Source organism: Columba livia, chromosome 2 (genome assembly GCF_036013475.1).
Source record: "Columba livia isolate bColLiv1 breed racing homer chromosome 2, bColLiv1.pat.W.v2, whole genome shotgun sequence".
Classification (NCBI taxonomy): domain Eukaryota; kingdom Metazoa; phylum Chordata; class Aves; order Columbiformes; family Columbidae; genus Columba; species Columba livia.
Window position 1 is genome coordinate 26,095,074 of NC_088603.1, and position 20,211 is coordinate 26,115,284.

A 20,211-nucleotide genomic window follows, 5' to 3' on the forward strand; every position below is an offset into this window, starting at 1 on the left:
TTCAGGGTGCTTTAGTACATTCCAAACCAATATATACAAACAAATAATCCTGATGACATCAGACTAGAGTTTGTCCAAGTCAAAGACATAACTCAGGATGATTGCCAAAAACTCTATGTCAGCTGTATGGTTAGAGATAGGGCAAAAAAGACCCCAGTCGTGTTTAATTCCTACTACGTGCTGTCCCTCTGGACTGTGATACCATTGGTTGAATCAGAATGAGGAAATCCTTAAGATAGGCAACTGGGGAAGGCTGGGCATCTGAATACTGATTTTTTCTTTCTCTTAATTTGAATCACTTATTGTTCTGAATTTGAATGCCACAACTGATAGCTACATTGAGTTTGAGCTCCAGAGTGAGTAGCCTGACTACAGCCCATTGGTTTCCACCATATAGCAATGAAAGGTGTGGCTTGAACACCTTTCATGCTGGACGAAAGTATCGTGTGTCATAGAAATGTTTAGAACACTTGAATGGAGAATGATTTGGAATATCTGGTGGAAGCACTGGAAGGAACAACTCCCAGGATAATGGTCATGGGAATGGCATGTGCTAATGGCAAGTATATTAGCGGTCACCAAGATGCCAACTCATTTTTGTGCATCATCTCAGGGCACTCAGCACCAAGGCAACAAAGGACAGACTGAAAGCGCCATCCTAAAATAAAGGCAGCCCACAAGCAGACTAAAGCAAAGACTCAGTGAATTTAGAGATGATAGTGGGAAGACAGTGGACAGAGTAGGAGCCACAAGAGACCCACACAAGCAGACAAAAAGCAGTGTACAAATCCTGATGATTCATGGAGCTCGGACAAGAGAGATAGGAAAAAATACTGTCCACTTCTAAAAGGTCAAACAGAGCAACCCAGTTTTGGCAAGGGTTTCCAAGCTAGGAAGTACCCAGGATAAGGAAGGAGGAGGATTCAACAGGTTGACTCCCTTGTCCTCCAAACAACTTCAAGAAAACTTGGACAGGACCCTGGATACAATATGGTGACTGTGTGCTGAACAGATGACCTGGGCATACATATCTTGCAGCTTGTGAATATGTGGAACAAGAGTGTGACTGAGTAAAACTGATATTTTTTTTTTTAATAAAACCACCTTTGTCTCACTTCAGGTCTCACATTGGGCTTTGCTACGCTACAGTGTTGCAACATTACTTCCTACAATCATGATAATTGATCCCTCTCCATTGTTTCAATTAATATTTCATAACTCATACAAATAGCGAGAGCTTCAGCAATGAGGACTAGTTATGATTGGCTAAGACCTATGTGTTCAGCACATGCTCAATAAAATGTAGGTGATTTATTTCCATTCTGCCCTGACTCAGATTAGACCCTTACAATCTCACGCATCCCAGGTTTAGCAAAGACTTCCAGTCTTTTTACCCTTTTCTGTTTGTTTGCAAATGGTCCATCCTGAACCTGAAAAACTTTTCCACATAAGAAAATTATTGAAATGTATATATTCCTGCAGGTTTTTTATTTCAACAAATTGGCATTGTCCACCAAAATAATCAGGCAGACAAAACATTTTGAGACAATCAATCCAAGCAACATCAGAGAACAGAAAATGGCTCATTATTAGTTATGTGTGATTCAGACTAGAAATATATTTACATTCTCATGTATACACAGTTATTTAGGATACACAAAATAAATTATAACAATTTTCTACAATGCAGCTTTATGAGATTAAATCCGTCAAATGAGCTACCTGTAGATAACACATGAAATAAAATATTATATTGTGTCACCAAACTCTGTGGTCAAAGGGTCAAGCAATAATTTGTTCATTGGTTACAGTAAAAATTCCCATCTCATTTTTTAAAAAGTATCTACACCACAGATGCTGGATTTCTATCAAAGATTTCCAATACCCTTTCAAGCTCTTTTGAACTGAGCTTTTATTAATCCCTCTCACTTGGTCTATTCTGATCCTTGTAGGAAAATATTCTATTACAATTAATTTTTTAGAAGTGTTGCAGGAAAGAAGCTCTCAGAGAAAAACAGCAGTCCAATTTCTCAGTATTACTTCACAAGTTTTGTTATTTCAATATTCTACACATCGTTCAAATAAATACAAAGTAAAGTGTGACTTGACAACGTTTTTATTTATTCTTTGCCATTTCATGGTGATATAATCTTTGCATTGCAATTATATATTGTATGCTTTGTGACAGAATTTATCCTTCTGTTTCACAGGTATATCTGTTTTCAGCTACAATGCATTAGTGGGCACAGTGGAATATGCAGTACTGAAAACCAGGGCACAGTGGCAATGGTTGCATTAAATTTCTCAGGAAGGCAAAAATGTGCCAAGGAGTGAAGAAGACAGGAGATTATCTGCATTTCTCTGAGGTAAATACAGTTGGATATTGCATTGGTACAGGGAGTAATTTGCAAATCTCCATTTATGAGGAACTTCTGGGGCCTATTGCCTGGATTTAGGTCTCTCCAGTCATACCTAGGGTGGAAGTGGCACCAGAAGGAGTTCCAGAAAGGGCCCCATGGCACAAGCTTTGCCATAGCATTCAGAAGCTGCTGCCTTGACACGAGACCAAGATGTGCACCATAACTCCAGCAAGAAAATTTAGTCCCAGTCCCACCTCTCTAGGCATGGTTCACATTTTAGTTCATTGATCTCATTAAACACTATGGAAAATGCAGCAAGACTTACTGCATTCAGTTTTCAGATGTGGAAGCTGAGGTCCAACAAAAGGGCAACATTATGTACTAAACTGGCATTGAGTCCAAGACAGATTTTCTGGCAAGACTGACTCCAGGACTGGTGTTTGGTTCTCATATACTTACATCCTTCTCATGACACTCTTTATTGGGACAGCTATAGTTTGGAAAGGTTCGCTAGCAATTTTTGAGAGAACAATTTATTACAGAGGGCTTCAGCTATGGAAGCATGGGCTTTGGATGTGATTCTATTTCTGGAATGTTGTACTCGAACACTAGAAATATGGTGTATTTTCAGGGACTGAAAAGCCAAGTTTGACAGAGAGCATTATCTTAAAATAAAATTTTAAATTTTCCTTTCTAATGAAACTTTCTTGCTGTCATTCCTTCCTTCAACAAGTGGTGCTTTGTCAGAATGGATCCTTCGAAAAACACAGCAATAACACTGAACTTAAACATACTGGCTGAAAACACCTGAACAAACAAATTGGCATCACCTCCAACTTCACCCCAGTCAGTCAATCAACATCTCACTTGATGAACCATAAAAAGCAGCAAGTTATTTCTGTTTATATTTCATGAAATTTAGAAAACAGAACATCAAAGAAAAAGATTCTAAGACTTAAATCAGCTTCTAATACTGCTATTTTTACTTGAGATTCAAGTGGTCCCTCTCTGTGTTCCACAATAAACTGTGGCAAACAAACTCATGCTTCAGTCAGCCTGCATGAGTACATAACCTTTTCTGGGTGCTCTGTTTTTATGAAAATATTGGTTTCAAGACCTGTTTGCTGCAGATGAGGAAGATACAAGACAGCAGAACAACATATCACAGTGGCTGGGCAAATAGTTGTGCATAAAGATATTGGCAGCCTTCAGGTTTGCTTTCATCTCATGGCTGACAGGTGCAAGTGCATGGTGTTGAGTATAGCACATTCTTTCAAGTACACTTGTGAGACATAACTGTGAATATCTGAATGGTTTGTGAACAGCTCTTCTCACTCTGTCAGATCACATCAAGGGCAGAAGTAAAGACTGTGCTGCTAATTTGCGGAAAAACAACACCAGAATAAAACTGTAGTATCTAGGTGTTGTTTCACACATATTTGTATGATTTTGTGGCACACTGCTTATCTCTAGAGTTATGTACCTATAAAATGTAAGTCATAGCTAGAACTCTATAGATATATGAATATACAGATAAGCAGTATGCCACAAACTAGCACAAATACACGGCAAACCTCATATTCCAGGTTTATGTATTTAGAACTGATGCTTGTCCTCACTTTCAAACATATGAACAGAGGTTTGGGTTGCTCTAACTTCAGTACAATTCCAAGGATGACAACTTTATAGATATTACTCATAATCCCAGTGGAAGCATTGCCTGAACATACTGCAGTCAGTGCAAGGCTTGAAAGTGCAGGATTTTGCATGAGAGAACTGGTGTGAGCAGGGGAGCATTCAAGACTGTGACTCTGGATCTGTCAACAGCATTAGTTCCTCCTTTACCACAAAGCTAGGCTCCAATACTTGCCATTTCATCCTAATACATGTAACTCATCTGGGTATTCTTCAGTGAAATCTGGTTCAGCATTCCCAGTTCTCCCCACAGGTGCATGGAGAGCCATGCATGAGACAGGACAACACAACGTCCTTCAGGGGATCAACTGTAAATCTCTCACGAGATGTCTCAAGAAAGACTGCCCAACACCTGGATTACATTTGATGCCTCTCTTGTCCACTTGATTTGTGTCATCTGAAGAATATTTGTGGGACATTTTTCTCTATATAGGTTATTGACCTAATTTCAAATAATTATCTATTATAATTCTGTCAATCAGAACCTGTCTTCTCTACTGAGAGTGGAATGGTGAGGGTTATGACAAGAGAGGTGAGAAAATTCGATGAAAGAGATAGGGAAGGTTTCTTGAATATCTGGATAGAAGACAGCTTTATCAGGAATTCTACCCAGTTACTTCAAGCCTTGTCTTAAAGTCAGTGGTGCATGGTATACACGGATATTAGAAATATGTAGCCACCCTTATCTCTAGGGAGCAGTGCTGTTCTTTTATACTGCTAGAATTTAATTAGGTGAAACATTGAACTGGACTCTTTTAGCATATAAACTCAGCAATACAGTTTCATCTGTAATTGGCTCCATCTCAGGAGAATTACAGGACCCCAATGAGATAAAGCAATTGTTTTCTTGCTTGCTAATAAGCAATAATAAAGCTCAGCTATCATACCAAGAATTAGTAGGCCACTTCTATAGTTCTTTCATCTTTCTCAGTCTTTTTTTTTTCTCTTCAAGTCCAACCTCTGCCTGTCAGAAATTTACTTCATGTCAAGAAGTTATGAAGAGTGAAAGGCAAACACTACTAAGTGACAGCTGCACTCCAGAGAACAGCAACGTCCGTTCTGGAATCAGCTGCTGCATTTCGTGAATCAGTCAAGTGTTCTCCTAGGAGCCACTGGTTCAGTCAAGCTTTGGGTATATTTATTTTGAAGTAAACAAGAGAACATATGTTATGATTCTAAAGAGCAGCACTTTCTGGTTGAACAGACTGTAATAGAAAACTCTTGTACTTTACACGGACTTGGATATGGGACTGAGCTGTGGTGCAGAGCCTGCACTCTCTGTTTGGGATGCTGCAAGACCAGCCTGCCTTGAAGTTACAAGCACGGCATGCTTGGCTTAGACCAAGAACACCTGACATCAGGTCTTTGTTCTGTTACCAGGAAAAATGAGAAAACGGAAATAAAATTTTTTTCATTATGGTTTGACTGAACAATAAAAAGTCCCAAGAAATACACTTGCAAAAATATTACATAATGAATTTCTTGTTGATAATACGAGTTTTATTCATTAACACTACATTTATTCTGAGTCCTTGAGATCACAGACTAACCTGTGCCTGAACTGAGAGCCTGGAAGGTAAAACCTTCAGTTTTGTCGGTTCTGTAGGAATATGCTCAGCTTCTTCTTTTAAGAAAACAAATGCTATAATGAAGTCCTATTCTGGCTTTTGCATTCTGATTATTTGCGAGTACCTATTCACAATGCACTTTGTATTCTGACAAAAAAAATATTGCATGACAAGGGCCAAATCCCAAAGTCTTTTCTCAGTACTGAAGTAAATCTCAGCAGGAGTTCAGTGAAATCTGGAAAGGGAGAATTGAATTTAGCCAAGTGCATTTTTAGGCCTCAAATCTGCAAGCAATTTTCTGTCTATTTCATTTTATGGACATAGTTGTGGAGATCGCAAAAGTTAGTTGGAGTGTTTCTTTGGTTGTTTTTTTTTTTCTATTTTTACTTTTTTCCTTGCTTATAAATTTAACTTGCCTGTTTTAACTGGAAAAGCCCTCAGCTGCTAAGAGGAGAGAAAAGTAGAATGCTGCTGAGTGTGATTATGAGAATTCGGAACAAGCCAGAAGGAGATAAAAGGCTTTCTTTGATTATTTTTCCAACACAATACATGGACTATGTTCCTTTTTTACAGATAGTATTGAGAAAGGTGACTTTTTCTTGGTTACAGAAGGAACAAAATAATTTTAAAAGTCTAATGTTCTGCACAGTAGAAAAAAATATTCTGCATATTATTCCTAAAGCACATCTCAGATCCTACACATATTTTTAAAAAATCATCTAAGTGGTTAAATATGGCCTATATTCAGAAATTAATTTTATTCTTACTAACATCATAGTATTTGCACTGTTTTCTGACTCAACTTGATTCCTCATGTAGTTCCCAGAAAAACAAACAAACAAACAAAGCAATTTAGCAAAATTAATTTATATTTCTCTACAAGAGACAATGCTAGTGATTTCAGGGATAGTGAAGTAGAATAGTCCTGCAGCAGGCATTTATCGCAACTTGGACTTCCATTTTTTTCCTTTGTGAAAGAACCAGTTGGCTTTCATCTGACCAAAAGACATAGCAAGTGTTCTTTCTTTTTATTTACTTCATATAATGTATTTTCTAATACAAGTATCAATTATTTCTGAACTATGGTTAGTAATACTGTTTAGTTTAAATCTTCGTCACTATGATATGGTGAACTTAATTTAAAAGAAGCATGTTTGCATTTCTCTTTTCACAGTATTTTCAATACACAATTATATTCATCGTTGACATATCATCAGCAAATTTTCTGTTGCTGCCAACTGCTGCAGTTTCTCATTAATCTATGCCATATGAGAACTTGAAACCATAAATTAATTCAAATTATCATTTAACTGAATTACATATTTATAAGAGAAGATATACAACGCAGATTGCTGCACCATCATACTGATTACTGACTTCTTACTTTTTTAGGACTGTATGTAGATTTATAACTATAATGAAGTATTGTAACAGTTTGCCAGATATCAATACTAATGCTTCTTTGTTAATTAAATATGGCATTTGTAATATAGTACTCTGATTAAATCAGTGTGGTAAAGTACTCACTCCAATTGGTTGGAAGCACTAAAGAAAATTAATTAAAAAATTAGTGAATTAATTTTCATTGAACAAAGTCATTCATATATTAAGCTAATCTCCTACTAGCTTTTTGGAGCCAATTTCAATAATCATCTCCATAAGCAAAATCTAAAAATGGAAAACTTGAGTGCCATGGTTTAACCCCAGACTGCAACTAGGACCACACAGTCACTTGTTCACTCCAAGTGGGATGGAGGAGACAATCAGAAAAACAAAAACCACCAAAAAAAACCCAACAACTCATGGGTCGAGATAAGAATAGCTTAATAGGACAGCGAAGCTAGAGAAGATAATGATGATGATGATGATAATAATAGAATATACAAAACAAGTGATGCACAGTGCAACTGCTCACCACCCATGGCACTGATTACCCATTCGTTCCCAAGCAGTGGTATTTGACCCCTGGCCAAGTCCAGTTTATATACTGAGCATGACATTATATGGTAAGGAATAGCCCTTTGGCCAGTTTGGGTCAGTTTTCCTGGCTTTGCTCCCTCACAGCTTCCTGTGCACCTGATAGAGTATGGGGAGATGAAAAGTCCTTGACTGCCTGGCAACAATGGAAACAGAAATGTATGATCAACATTCTTCTCACACTAAATCCAAACCACAGCTGCTACAAAGAAAATTAACTCTATTCCAGCCAGAACCAGGACAATGAGAAATAAGGAGTCCCAAAGAAGTACAAGCTTTTGCACACCAATGTCCAGAATACCTGTAAGAATACCAACGTAATATTTTTGTTTTGTTTTGGCAGGTAATAAATAGCCTGTTGTTGGGCTAGCAATCTCATGAAATGTGAAAAAGGAAGAAAAAGCCTAAGCATTTCCAGAAAAACTGATAATATATATTTGTGCATAAAGCACAGCATTGCACACACATCAACTCCTTGTTGCATGCATCCTTGGTTACTAATCATCAAATTAGGAAAATATTGGACTTGTGCATGATGTGTCCACATGTATACCCATCTTTGAGAAATGGAGGAGTTGTTTGATTCCTAGAGGTGTAGCCTGGAGGGATAAAACCAGCTAGTGAAATATTTATATCCAATTATGTGGGAAGGTCATTTTGTATGAACTCTTCTCCAGTCAAACATCTGTTTGCCTCACTCCTTGTCTTCTAGCCTATGACCAGCAGGACTGTCTGCATCCTCATTCATGCCCCCAGGCTTTACCAGGGGCTGTGGGGTGGTTCTTCCCCGGGGAAGAACTGGGCAGAGGGACTTATCCATCAGGATAAAGTAGATCAGTGAAGGGAAGAAGGCATTCAAATATTTAGCTGCATCTAAGACTCACTTTGCTTCCCCAGTGCTCTCATTTTACACTCAGAGGGATGCACAATAAAAGCACGAACTAGGAATCCCCAGAGAACCTGTAAATATTTGAAAATAAAACAAAATGAAACAGAGTCTGTCCTATCCCCAGCATGACTTTCTGATTTCACCAGCCCCATGTGCTCATACACCTAAAAAAAATAATCAAAGAGCATAAATGAAATTAACTGCTTTATTTCTGGAAATAGCTTGTAATTCTACTACATTGTGAATTTATTGTTTGTCCAAATGATAAAGACATTTAGCTCATGCCTGCTTCTGCTTTAGGGAGGAAAGCAATGTGAGTGGGAGCAGGATGAAAGTATTACTGGTCTATTAATTTGCACTACTGCAACGACATGGGGTCTCAAAATTAGAACTCCAGTTCTACCATGATAACTACGATCCAAACTGGTACAGCAACCTGTTCTAGAGAGTGCCAAACCACACACAGGACTCAGGTTACACAGTAAGACACAAGTGGAAAAAATGAAGGAAGAAAGCGTGATAAAACCACTCCATCTCACAGGATGCTTGGAACCACACAACTCATTTAACAGTAATACTCAGTTCTGGTCATTTGCATTGTTTAGTGTTATACACAGTGGACTCATTTCACAGCTGCTTGAAACAAACAGTATTATCCACAGTGCCTTTTTATTTACTGTGCTGCCTGGAGGGATGGACAGGCTATATGGAATTAAATTAAATGTTTAATTAAAACTTTTAGGTGTCTGGATGTGTACAGAGTCCCCCCAAGCTACAAAACTGCCAAAGTTGCTTAGAGTATTTTGCCAAACTTTCCCTAATTTATGATCAAAAGATGCACAGAAAAGGGAGGTATGGCAGATCTCACTTCGAAAAAGAAACTACAGCCTTCACAGAGGACTTTATACTGAGAGACAGTATCAAAATACGTTTACTTAGCTGATACACCTTCACTGCATCCAACACAGAATGAGTACCTCTCTCCAAAAGCTCAGAGAAAGGCAGAATGTTTTAGAGAGGGAGGAAGCCCTCCCTGATGGGCTGTGTGGGGCACAAAGCCTGAGTCAAGAAAGTTAAAGAGACTATTTGATCTCTGGAAGACCAGCACCTGAGTGTGAGTGTGTGTGTGTGTGTGTTGTCTTGACAGACAGAGCCTTCTCATGTTCATGAATTTAGGTTACCTCAAAATAAATTATAATTCACATCTTGTCCCAAAACTACAGCCAACGCAAGGTCTGAGTCACCTCTTTCAGGGAACAGTCTCACAAGAAGTAATCACTAACAGCATTACAAACATTTCCTTGTGACAGACCTGCAATCTTTTTTCTTTGAGGCTGGTTTCCAAAAAAGTCCAAGATAATATCACTTACTGTACTCTGTAGAAGAGCATTGGAACAGACCGGTGAATGCGGTAAGAGAAATAAAACAAGATTTGCTTAGTACATTATCCTCCTTTTGTCACTTTTGGAAACTTTGTGAAAACCTGTGGAGAGGGCTAATTTAGCAAAATATGGCAGCAAGCTGAGTTTCCAACAGCTATTGATCTGTGCCGTGGAAGTCAGCACTAAGGTTTCTATTTTGAAAACATCCTGCTTCTTAAGGCCTTTTTCCCAGCATCTAAACACTCCTGCAAAAAGGAAGAGAAAGTGTCTTAACAGCAGGTTAAGATGAGATTTCAAGGGAAAAGGGATGGATGAGAACCCTCAGAATAGGTACAAATAGGTGAAATTGGAGCAATGTATCTGGCTGCTCATGCTTAAAATGCTGAAGTCCTTTTTCCAGAATTAGCCCTCCTAACTTAGCCCACTCAAGTCAATGGCATTTTACATTGATTTGTCTCAGTTCACACTTGTAAACTGTAGTACAGCAAGGAAATATATCTTCATCTTCACAGGTCAAATCAACCCCTCAGCTACAAGACTTTTAACTATACATTGATATAACCTCCATCCTTTCCCTAAGCCCATCACAGCCCAAATTTAGTCCTATTACAATAGGCACTTTTAAAGAACTGAATCACTGGAATATATTGCATTTAGATCGATATCTTCTAAGTCTGGTACCCTGTTATTTTTGAATGTTGTAAAAATACATTGCTCTAATACTGAGTAAGTAATTTTAGTACTAAATATGACAGCAATAAATCTAGGAATGAAAGAGGTATTTAATATATACAAATCCAAAGAATAATAAGACATATTACCCTCTGGAAATTTTTTTTCCAGCAGTTACACACACATTGTTGGCATAGTGTAATTAGAAGTTATGAACTGATTACCATTTAAAGAGCTGGAAGCAGCAGAAGTGACACCTCTGGCAAGGCAGAGTCCTATAGCAGGATGCAGCTACTCAAAGCAGATGGACACATCCACATCTCCAGCTACAGGAGAGCCCAGGGTCTCTCTGAGCCCTACTTCAGCTGCTGAGCTGCTGGAGAAAGGAGCTGGTGAGCAGATTGTGTGGCACCAACAAGGCTGCACCGGACTGACAGATTCTGCAGGGACCAGAGAACCAACTCCACATTGCACAGGAAGATATATGCCCAGAGGCTGAAAATTTAGACTTCTAGCACCTTTGAAGCTGAGAGTCTGTGACTACCACTGCTCATGTTTACTGCAAAAATCTTGAAGCCAATAGGAAAGCTTTATTAAAGGGGAGAAACAGGATGGAAGGAGAAGGGAACATGCCCATAACTTATGAAGTGGAAGAAGCAATTGTTACAGATATGAAAATCATAAGGGGAAAAGAACTAGGGAAGAAGTCCAGAGGAAAGAGTTACGGAAAGTGATGTAGCCAAACAGTACAAACAGGACATACTGGAGACTGACATCAAAACAATCTGACCAACATGGGCTATCTAATGGAGCAGCCACACCATTTGAAGGTCTGCAGTGAGCAACAGAGGCCCCAAAGCCACTATCTGTCCTCTCCTGTCCTACACTGACCTGAGAGGATAGGCAAGAGAGTGGCATGGGCCCACAGAGCCACCGCCAAAGCTTCCTGCAGTTTCCCTCAGCAATGAGCCAAGCTTCTTTCTCTTTAATACATCTCACTGTTGTCCCAACATGACTGCTAAAGGGCCATTCACAGAAAGTTTCCATTTCTGCCTTCTCTGAAGATCCTGCTGTTCCTTAGACTCTGCCACCCTGGATAGAGGTAGACTGAGGACTAGGTGTGTTTGGGCACCTTTAAACCACAGCTTCCCTGTCCTCCCACACTCCTCTCCCCTCTTCTTCTCTTTGAGCCCTGCTACCATGACTTTTCAGTTCCAGGCAAGATCCATGGTGGCACAGGAATGGGTGAGGAAGCCTCAGTAGACAGACTGCATTATTTCTGCCCACAGTCATCCACAGACTAAAGGCAAGTGACCCTGGGGCTTTCTGATGGTATGTGCTTGTGGAGAGAGGAAAGGACATCACCACAACAGAGTGCTGTTTGTGTCCCTCTATCTGCTCAGCAGTTTGAAACAGGAGAAACCCTCTGAAACTGCTAATTTCTCTGGGTGTTTGTGGGACAGGATGGGGGTCTGCAGTTTTACTGTATGTGGTGTCATGTCATCAGCCCTTAACCTGCTCTGCTAGGAGAGGGAAGGAGCCACTAGACAAAATCCTTTATCTGGAAAGGTGAGAGAGTTATATTGTCATGAGATATTGCAGGTGCCAGGGTTGAGCTGTCTGGGCAGATATCAAAAGCAGGCAGTTTCTAATATAGTTACACCAAGATTTCTCTCAAAGCTAACAGCCCCGCGGGAATTTTATGGTTCTAAATGTGTATTTTTGTGCTGTGAAAAAGCACAGTAATCCTTTTGAGCAGGCAAATTATAAACAGTTTTTTCACCACAGCTCTGAGCTCAAACTTAGTCTCCACTAGAAGCCCCATGCACTGCCTGTCCTTCAAACCCAAAGATCAGCATAAAACAGTAATTCATTTACCTGGTTTGGACTCTGGTTCATGGGACTGTTGAAGGCAGCTGTGGTGGCAGCCAGCCTAAAGAGGTATCCCTAGATGTGCCCTGTAGCAGTAGTGAGACAGAGCCAGAAAGAGAAGACACACTGGAGAGCATTCTCTCCTCCAGACTGCCCTGCACAGTGGTCCTGGTGCCCAGGCATACAGATGAGGGGGAGGCTTTGTGCTGTGCTCCCACCCAAAGCTAGCATCTTCAGTCTCCCCATAACAGGCACGTCTGCTGTTTTAGCCAAAAAGAATGGTGCAAAGTTGCATCTTCAAGAATGCAGCCTTCATGTTCTTGACTGTAATGGTGCACTGCTCACCAGTCTTATTTTATCTACTGGTGCTCAGGAGAAGCAACCTCCCAATACTACCACAGAGTTATACTATTTTCTGGAGTCTCTCTCACCGCACAAATTTATTCAAATTTACTTCCTGGAAGATCCAGGCTATACTGTATTAGTTTTCTGAGATACTGGAGGTGCCATGGATGTCACCAGTGCAAGAAAGAGAAGTAGGGAAAAGGGATAATTTTAGAAGGTGGTAAAAGAAACAAGGAGTTCACCATGTGGTTCAGCATAGAAGGTAAAGGGTGAGGATTTCAAATCAGAAGGACGGATGGAGGAGTCTGGAGCAGCAGAATCTCAAAGGAGTGAGGGCTTGATGTTAAGGACTAACAGGAAGGTGTACATGCTCTTTATCCTCTTACGGAAGACAAAAAGTGTGTCAGGATGCCTTGGGAGCTGTTGATAGTTAAGAATTGTTTGTGGACACAAACACACTAGGTATGCCTTTGGGGACCTTGTGGGTGTACAGGCTTGTGAGCTCAGGCCCTAACGTTCCCTCAAGCACTGGAGCACAGCTCCAGTGTGTAGGATGCACTGTTTATGCACACCAAAACTACATCTCAGAACCAAAGCAGAGAGGACAACAGGGCATGAGCAGTGAGGGGTAGGAGTTGCTTTAAAACTGCCTTACTGTTCAGATGAAATCAGTAGTGTAGGTACAGCCCCACTGATCATTCTGAGTGGAGCAGAAGAAACCATGCATCACCAATCCCTTCACCTTTATTTACCAGAAGGAGAAACTATGAAGGATGCAAAATGACAGACTGTTCTAAAGTCCTCAAGCTTAGCCTTTTTGCATGTATGGTCATTTTCCAATATTCAGTGAAGTCAATGAAAATCTGTGATTAGTGGCGGCAGTCCCCAGGTTTCATGTTCAGTAACAATACTCCTTTTGAGGACAGCATCTATCTATGAATAACTGATTCAAAGTAGCTGTGCCACAGATGGAATACTAGTTTGGGGAAGCAGACATGTCTTTCCAGTGTGACCACAGCCAGGAATAGATATACAGCCCCTTGTTGACTAAACACTGATTAATGCAAAAGCAGATCTATTAATAAAAGCAGTCACTTGCATGTTCCAGCAGCCAAACCACCCTCACAGGCAAAAGAAGAGCTCAAGACTTCTTAATCTTAGCAGTTCACAGTTCACCGGCTACAAAGAAACTCACGCAGAAACATCTCTTACTCTAGGATTAAGTCTTCTGTAAATCAGCATAATTTGTAGTAAAGGAGGATGGATCAGGATTATGGATTCTGGTATCTCAAAAGCTGTTTCTGTATAGTGTGAAACTAACAGTCCCTTTCAGGAAAATCTTATTCCGTAGAGGATATAAATGCATATGTAAATCTAAGCATCCATTGAAGTCTCATTGCAATCAACAAAGCCAGAGATAATTTAAGGTAAACAGATTTAGGTCCTCATTTTCATGCTTTTCTAAATTGAAACCAATAGAAACAGATTTTAATAGGACCATTGACCATGGGTTGGGCCATTACTCTGTATTACTGAACTCAGCGTTGCCTGCTGTGCACTTCAGGTTCTTATCTCATTACATTTACTCTGGAGACCTTTCCTTGAATGTACAGCATGAAGGCTTGTAAGCACCAATTAATAGATAAGTAGAGGAAATGACAGATGGCTTAATTTAGAAAAAGGAAATATTTAACATCCACACACAGAAAGCACTCAGGTTCTGTTCAGCTGTCGCTCTTCATCACTGCTTTCTTGCATGCATGCTAAGTCTCATAGTTACGTATACCTGCTTGTCTTAACAGGGAGACATGCATATTCATCATATTTGTTTAACCTAAGTAATCTTTTAACCTAGTGGCAACTCGGGATGCTAATGATGAATCAGATTTTTGCACTGTCTTTCATAGAGTCCTGAATCCCTGTCAGAGCTTTGCCATTCAAGGGAGGATTTCTCCATGGTAGGTAGTAACTCAGGATCAATGAGTATTAACAAGTGGCAGCGAGCACAGCTTCAAGACAGTCCTTTCATATTGATCCTTAATCACTGTCTCAGAAGAGTAATGGCCACCGTTTTGTTTCCACAGTTTCACTTCACCACATTTGCTGGATAAAGGCACTTTGTGCACAAAGTGATGGTTAGTCTGCAAAGATGCTAACTGGAGCTTTGGGAATGCAGGTGCACTTAGGCAGAGAACAGTTCTCAAAATGCCTCTCTCTAGTCCTTACAAACAGTTTACGACATTATATTTGTGGAAAATAGCCCAATGACCACAGATAAATAGAATTATTTTCAAAAACTACCATATAAGCATTAATAAAAAGTCAGAATTTGGTACTCAAAGCGCAGCAGGTTTCTGTTGAAATTAAAACAAGTCACTTAAGCTCTATTCTCCTTTCAAATATAAATAATATGTTAAGTCTCAAAATAAATAAATGCATTTTCAAAATGTGATATTTGTTTATTTGTTTATTTATTTATTTATGTGTAGCTCTAGTCACAGGATGCAGGTGTAAATCTCAACCCAGTTTTTTTGTGTCCCCGTATTATAGAGAAGTAAGATCTGGGTTTCAGTATGTAAAGCAATTCAATTATATGGTAGTGTCTAGACCTCCTCCTTCTAAGAAAATAACACACCCATTTCAGTTTTATTCCTATAATCAGCCTACTAAAGACAATATTTTGGTCTTCTATAATATACACTATTTCACCTTAGATGTTTCCTCAAGATTTGATGGTGAGCTGATTACTGAGGCAGGCAGTGAGTTAGGAAAAATGTTTAGTGAATGTCACATGATACAGGATTTTTTTTTCTGTTTTCATATTGCTCTCTTTTTATTTCTATTGCCAAATGGTAAAGTTGTGCACAGAGGCCTGAGGGACTTATATTTGCAAATACATATTTATGTGCAAAGGAGTATATATTAGAAAGGTGACAGACAGATTTCATATCTCTTTAGCTTGGATAAACCCAGAAAAAATATTTCCTTTTATTAGTGCTAAACATAACTGATGAAGAAAACTTTTAACTAGATTCCAGAAAATAGTTTTCTTAGAAGTTTTATATACTGAGTGTCCAGGAGCTGTAATAAATGATAAATTTAGAAATGGCTAAAACATTTCAGGAAGCTGAATGAATGGTTGTTGACAAAGCACTTACACCAATTTGCACGATTCTGTTGTAGCTGAGAGCACTCAAACTGCAGGGAGAGCTATCAAGTCCACTAAAAACTTCATACTGACTTCATCTGAAGCAAATATTGATACCAAATGACATTAGTGAGAGTCTATATGGAAGAAGGGACAAAGGTGAAGGAAATGGATTTAATATCTTGTACTTGTTGTCACCTTGTAAATTGGAAGGGTGACTAAGTTCTCAAGGGAAAATACGTAATTTTCATCATGTGGAGAATCAGGTGATTACCCCATTGCCTGCTCCTAACTCTTTTTTTAGCCAAATGACCTTCTCAGGCTGCTTCATTGACATGCAATGCTTGCAAGATTTGCATCTCCACAGGAGTCAGTTCACCCACAGTCCTGGGGTGGGGAGGAATGTTCATGTGGGACAGGGCCAGCTGTGGCACACAGGGCTGCATGATAGCTTCGGCAATGGGCAGTCTGCCATTGCTCATAGAATCAAAGAGAAGAACAAACTTGCCCCATACACATGCTTTTTATTTCCTGTTGAAATTGTATAATTCTTATGAATTTTCCTGCTTCTTAGGAAGAAGATGACTGTGTTGGAATTATTATGGCAGATTACTGGAGACTCTAAGACCTTGTAATTGTTTTCCAAGCAATCCAAAGGACTTCCAAAATATGTTTCCTGTTTTCAATAAGAGGGTATGGAAAAAATTAATGAGAATTTTAAACTTTTCATTTTAGCCTGGTAAGCTGAGACGAGAATGGTGTTCCACAGTGTGACTTTTGCAAAAGCAGAGGAATGCTGCTGAGTGGACTGGTTCAAGACACTGCTAAAACAAAATATTATGAATTTTTACCTTTCTGAAATGGAGCATTGATTTGGAATTTCATCTGTAACTATGAGCAGAAAAGTACTGTGACTGACTTCTGTTGTAATAATTATGGGGTTTTGATGATGAGGGGACATAGGTGGAGAAGAGAAAGTCAATTTTATCTGAAATCAAGTTTGTTAATATTGCACAAAATTCAACAGAAATTCACTAGAAATAGGATTTTTGGTTCACTGATACTACATGCAAAACTGGCTTAACAATGTTTTCTAATTTGAAGTGACAAAAATGAGTTAGTACAAGATTTTTACCTTTTGTTTTAAAATGGTACCTTTCTATCACCATTTGCTTAAAGATAACGATAATAAGCCACCAAAACCCCAAACCTGAAAACAAACAAACAAACCAAACCCATAACAAAACACAGCAAAACACTCCTACCAACCAACAAAACACCAACAGAAAAAAAATGCTTTTATCATTCTGCAACAACAGGTTAGTGCTTTTGTGATGGTTTCTTCTTCATTCTCAAGTCAACATCAATATTTTTAAAACCTTATTTTCTAAGGAGTTTGAAGTACATAATCTTTTTGTGTTCCAACATTTAGGATAAAATCAGATAACACAGGTTTTAGGACACTGACAAAAGGAAAGAATTTTAAAATGACTGGCCTGTATTTCAGGGCATGGGGAAGGACACTAGATATCGCTGTCTAGTTGAAGTGTTCTGCAACCTGCACCCCAGACCTCACCCCTCTATGACTGAGAATACAAAAAGCCTGGATGAAGATCTACCTTTGAATCCTGTGTCTGGTGCCTTTTCCAGCTCACCTGGAGATGTGGCTCTTGTTTCCTCACAGTTTCATCACTGCTGATAGTCTGTCTCAGAAGAGAGATTGAAAAGAATGGTTTACTAAGGGAGACACAATCACAACTCAGTTTCCATTAACTCTGTCTGGCCTGTTACAGCAGAAACTCTTTCCATATTTCCAGTCTTTACTTTTAACAAAAGGTCCATCCTTTAGAAGTGTGGCTTGCACTTCAGCATATGCCATGGAACTTTCTGAAAGCCCATATTTCAATACCTCTGCTGGAAAGACAATACAAATTGAGAATCACACTAGACTAGCATTTCACCAGGAAATCCACGGTTCGGCAGAGAAGCTAACAGACTAAATATGGCACAACAGGAATGCAAGTATATCCAGAACTGTTAATCATCACTGTTTTTTCTGGTAGTCACACTGGTGAATGACTCATTTCAGCCATTCTTGATGTCTTCCATGGAGCACTGACCAGGAATGAGAAGTGCCATCTTCTGGCAAGCAGCCCCAGGGAAGCAGCAGTGAAAATCCCAAACTCTTTCCATGCAAAGAACAAAAACTCAGATCAGGGTTTTTTAAAAGTCACTTCTGATTTGGAGTGACTCAGTCTTTGGACAACAAATGAAAGGAGCTGACTAATATCAGTCTTGTATGTAGAATTCAGAAACACATGTTTGATTGAAAATAGAAGTCCTAACTAAAACACTGTCCTAAAACCAGCAATGAACTGCCTTAAGTAATTTTGAAAAATTCCCACCACTACTGAGTCACAGGCACTCTTATTTTCTTCTTTTTTAATTTGTTGTGGAGACTGAAAGAAGCCTTCTTAGTACTGCCATGAGAGTGCATTCAAATCGATTGTCAACAATGCCACTTTCATTCTGAAGGAAATGGGCATGCTATTTGTAGTTGCTCTACACATAGCAATTCTCAAATGCTAATCTGTGCTTCTCTATTCCCAGGAAAAAAGAACATATTTCTCAGATGAAAACAAAACAAGCATAGCAAAAGCTTCTGGAATATGTTTACTTTTGAAATCTAAATCACTGAGACGGGTAGTAAATTCAAGTGTTCAAGGTTATTTTCAGCTATTTTTTTTTTAATTACACAAATAAAATTCTTTGCAATTTCAATACAGAGAGAGGTCATATTTCATAAAGGATAATCAAGAAATTTGTTGTGGATTGGTCGATCCAAATCAGCTGTTGTCTACTCACTCATGCAAATTTATGGAACGAGAATGACTGAAAGCTCAGGCAGGTTTGACAATTCCCAGTTAAGTCTATCAAGAGAAAACATATTTTGATCCTGGTGAAGGAAAAATTTCTTAACAGAAAAGTGCTTCATCAGAAAAGGTTTGAAAAACAGCAGAAGGGACACTGAAGAAACAGGAAACACTGCTCCACAGCAGAACAGAAATTTTTCAAGCTACCATCATAGGATCAGTTCTATTTGCTTTGCTTTTAACTCAAAATAAATGAATTTCAGGTAACCTGCAATCGTAAATGAAACTTCATTCTATAGCTGACTGACACAGCTGTGTTGGAAACACATCTTATTAATACAATATTCTGCTGTTTTCAACACTTTAAAACATACAGAACTATAATCTATTTTCCCTTTTTCTGGGGACATGGATTTGTGCTTTTTTACAAAAGTGAGAACTATTTTACTTAGAACGGTAGAGCACAGTATTTTTATGTCATATGTAACATTTAGCACAGGATGGAAAAGTTTGTGTTTCTAGCAGTAAGAACTGCTAGAAAAACACAGGAAGAATTTCTACAGTGACTGGTATATTTTAGGAGTGTTTAACACCTGTCACAATAATTCTAGAAAGCAAATGTACAGATAGGGAATGAGATTAAATAAAAATGCCAGAGGAGGGACAAAGCGTTAGAAAATGTTGGGGGTTTTTTTGTTTGTTTTGTTTTGGTTTGTTTTTTTTCCTTTTTTTTTTCCCCAGTAATATTACTGAATTAGTATATTTTAGTGAGATATTTTAATATTACCAGAAGCTGATTTTTAAAATTATATAGAAGCTTTGAAATGTCATGTCATAACTGATTTAACTGAATTACAGATGTAAAGTCTTTTATCTAGGAGAAGAGTCTGATTTATCCAGATTAAATAGGTGTTATTGGAATCTAAAAGAATTTAAAAGATCTTAAACTCTATTTTTTCAAGAAAGAGAGATGTATTATTGTTAGGAGTGTATTTTCAACACACACCGAAGTAATTAAACAATATCTTCTGGTTTGAATTAACATTTTGTTTGTGTTTTGTTCTTTCTTTTACTATGAAACTATGAGACTTAATATACCAAGGGAGTTACCATAATCATATTTTGTTTTTAACTTGTAGACTGATTCCTCAACCTCTATTATTAACCATTATTCGTATTATTACAATATATGGGAGACCTTGTCACAGACCAGTAACCTCTTGTGCTTAGCAAAGTAAAAATAGGTAAAAAAAAAAAAAGTCCATGCAAGCAAACAAGTTAATTGTGCAACAAGAGAAACAATTCAATGCAGAGGGACCATGAAGAAAAAGAAAGATCTCCAGCGTAATGGCCAGTGGTCTCAACAGCCTGACCACTTCCCAGGTCAATTAAAAAATTACAGAAAAAGTAGATTTGTAAAGGAACAGCAA

The 20,211-nt window shown here is 38.6% G+C and overlaps 1 protein-coding gene across 4 annotated transcripts in view; it reads right to left on the reverse strand.

The window, feature by feature from the left end:
- The window catches only part of CALCR (calcitonin receptor), a 171,392-nt gene that overhangs the window by 105,623 nt on the left and 45,558 nt on the right, over positions 1 to 20,211 (reverse strand). The window contains exon 2 of one of the 4 annotated variants that reach the window (XM_065051079.1): positions 17,528 to 17,611. The exons of the other annotated variants lie outside the window; for them this stretch is intronic. The gene's annotated coding sequence lies outside the window, so the exon portion shown is untranslated. The remainder of the gene's footprint in view (positions 1 to 17,527; positions 17,612 to 20,211) is intronic. 4 annotated transcript variants of the gene reach the window in all.